The 3306-nt window shown below is 46.0% G+C and overlaps 1 pseudogene; it reads right to left on the bottom strand.

Moving 5' to 3' along the window:
* Window positions 1-536: 536 nt before the first annotated feature.
* LOC111182387 (developmentally-regulated GTP-binding protein 1 pseudogene) lies at window positions 537-1850 on the bottom strand (annotated as a pseudogene).
* Between the last annotated feature and the right edge of the window lie 1456 nt (window positions 1851-3306).

Below are 3306 nucleotides of genomic sequence, written 5' to 3'. Positions count from 1 at the left end.
GTCGTTTTCTTCAATAATAGAATATATTCAGGTTTGTCTTTATTTCCATTAATTAAATGATGAAAGATAAAAGTTTAAATAATTACTGATGTGTCCAATATGCAAGCATGAAAAGCAGAGCGAGCACTGTCACTGAAAGGTTATGTCACTCAAGCATTCATTAAACATTCATTAGCCTCACCTCAGGTAAAGGTGTCCTTATTTACATATTTGCAGATTTGCATACTCATGCCCTGAACAAGATTTCAAAAATGTTTATGATCCTATGACCACCTTAATTATGAATTCCCAAATAGATAAAGAATAAATAAATAAACAAATCCTAATGAATGTGGTCATTTTTTTTTCCTACCTGGTCCTTTAGGCAGTTCAAAGTACAAGGTGACATGAAGGTAAGTGCTGTGCCAGTTTGGGTGCCTCCATCTCCCTCCTGAATCTTGATCCAAAGCCAGAAGGGGTTTGGGGTAGGATGCTTGGTCACTTGGAAAGCTGCAGGGGTTGGCCTAGCAGATGGAGAAAGGGGAAGTTTTCCGTGTCTAAATGACATCCTCATCCCCCAACATATGGCTTTAACCATTTTTTTGTGTTTCACAGAGAAACCACAGGCTGGAACGTATTTAAATTCTTTGATAAGATTTTCGTGAATTTTCAGCAGAAATCCTCCGCTGTGGTTCTGGGGTAAGGCAGAACACCACTGGGGATGTGTAATCTGGGAACTGGCCTTTGCGTCTGGTCTAAGTCCTCACTAGTTTCAGATACTCCCAGATATTTTCCAACAAGTCATCAAAATTCCAGCAGTGATGGGCAGAGATGGGTGCAATGAGGCATCTTATAGACGACATGCAATTTCTCAGTGTAGATCTGATCAATCTTATTTAACTAACACATAGATATCAGGGGATATAAATTCTGTTTCCTTCCACCACTTCAATGCAGTCACTAGCTGTGGTATCGCGACGGTCACATCGGCGATACGAATTTCGTACTCAGCCAGAAAGCTCTTTCACAGTTTCAGCATCCAGCTCACCCTGAGGGCAAGAGGCTTTCAGATGAATGCGTCCCTTATCTTCTTCTAAAAACCGATATTAGAGGGTTTGTTGCTCAAGTGAATGCCAAAGCCTTCCAGCTCGTTTTCAATTATCTTCTTCTGTCTCAACAGTTCAGGACATCCAGAACAACCAGGATCAAGTTACATATTCAGGCCACTGCAACGACTTGACGGCCTCTGCCTCTCCCATCCTTGGCACCCTCAATGATACCTGGGAGATCCAGGAGCTGGATCTTGGCCCCTCTGTATCTGATGACACGGGGCACAGTGGTTAGAGTAGTGAATTCAGGCTGCCACCTCAGAATATACCCCTGCCAAGTTACTGAGCTGGGCTGACTTCCTCATAGTTAGAAAGCCCACAAACCCAATTCGAGCACCACCTGTCTTGGCTACAACAAAACCTTCCGGCTCACCAGCACCACCACCTGTTCGAGTAATGAGTTCTCCGCGAAGCTTACCAGAGCGAGCCTTAAGCAGCCCTAAGCGGTGTGCTGTGGTCTTGTTCTTTTAGTCCGAGCCATCTCGGCTTCGATCTCCGAGGTGTTGGCTAAGGTGCTGCTCCTAATGGCGAGTCCCCGGGGGTGCAGTGGCCTCCACACTGACTGCCTCTGTCACATACCCGCCAGCGAACCTACCAAAGCCAGCAGGAGCTACTGCATTGCGCCGGCGCGATACTTCCTACTTCTCGCGAAAGTTCAGGGTGTGTGTCTTCTGTTCACCGCGATGATACAGCGCGCGCGGAGAAGTCTCCTCGCCGACACCCTTCTAATTCCGCCGTTTTAGGAGGAAGGTTTTCTGTCATTTCTTTTTTGGGTCCTGGACTGCGTCAGTGAGTTTGGACCTCTGTTCTGGCCCCTATATGCACACAGGTATGTATTGTCAAAAACACACAGTAAAACAAAGCAGAAAGATGAGTTTGTTTGCAAGGCTTACGACCTGCAAAACTGGGAAACTCAAGGCTGCGGGAGCAATAAGTTCCCTGCTAGTTATTGACTAAAGGTGTTTTGTTTGTATTTAAACACTACATGATTATATTTTAATACATAACCAAAATACAGAACACCGTAGTACATTTTTTTTTTTTTTTTGTGGTACGCGGGCCTCTCACTGTTGCGGCCTCTCCCGTTACGGAGCACAGGCTCCGGATGCGCAGGCTCAGCGGCCATGGCTCAGGGGCCCAGCCGCTCCGCGGCATGTGGGATCTTCCCAGACCGGGGCACAAACCTGTGTTCCCTGCATCGGCAGGCGGACTCTCAACCACTGCGCCACCAGGGAAGCCCCACCGTAGTAAATTGATGGCAATAAAACAGCATTTCATTTGCCTTGCATGACAAATAGTTAACATCCTTAGTCATAAATGAGTTCTTAGAAACCAGTAACAAAGGCATTGATATTACAAAGAAAAAAAAAAAAGAAGGAAGTGAAATAACACAAGGGACTAGTAAGGACTAAAGGCGTAAATGTGGAATTTGTCTTTTTCAGCTGAAGCCTGGTGGCCTTCTTCCTTATTTGGCTCAGAGTAGCTGAGTCAGGAACAAGGAATGCCAAAGATGGTGTGAACAGATTTGACATCTGCGGATTGGCTGGCGTCCTCTGCTAATTTCTGAGAAGAGCTGTAAATTCCTGTAGCTAATGTTAGGTAAGGTTAAGATTCATTTTTTTCGTTAATGTGCCTGCATTAGCCAACTCCATTTTGTCCCCAACAAAAGTGATTCCATTTTTGTTTTGGTTCTACGGTACACATGTATGTATACACACATCCACACAAGACCAAAGGCCTGGTGAGCTGGGAGGTCAAGCTCTTTTACAAGGAGGAATTAGAAAGAGACCGATTCCAGAGGATGGATAGCTTCTGAGTCTGAGGCCCCACCCTGGTGGGAAGCCAGTTCTGTCCAAATGCCAGGTTGCAGCTGACAGCACTGGAGGCCTGAAGGACTGGGCTGTGAGAGGAGCTTGAGTGGACAGAGGAGCCTCCATACCTGCTCCGGGACTGGTGGCAGGTCCAGCCCTGCCCCAGAAGCAGACATTGGGCCCCATCTGAGGGTAGGGGGCCTGAAGAGCCGAAGTGCTACATGGGACCATTCCTTGGCCCTTCCCTATGCTCATGCCATGCATGTCAGAGTCCATGACTCTTCATCTTTCATAATAATTTATAGTGATCAAATGTTTGAGGGAGGAATGATATTCTGAATATAATAAAATTCAATATGGAAGGTTTCATAAACTGTGGGTCAAGAACCACTAGCAACTTGGCAGAT

Source organism: Delphinapterus leucas, chromosome 9 (genome assembly GCF_059928025.1).
Source record: "Delphinapterus leucas isolate spDelLeu-1000000601 "Yukka" chromosome 9, BTC_Dleu_Yukka2, whole genome shotgun sequence".
In the NCBI taxonomy this organism is placed as follows: Eukaryota; Metazoa; Chordata; class Mammalia; order Artiodactyla; family Monodontidae; genus Delphinapterus; species Delphinapterus leucas.
The sequence above is the reverse complement of the archived record's forward strand: the minus strand, read 5'-3'. Positions and strand labels throughout refer to the sequence as shown.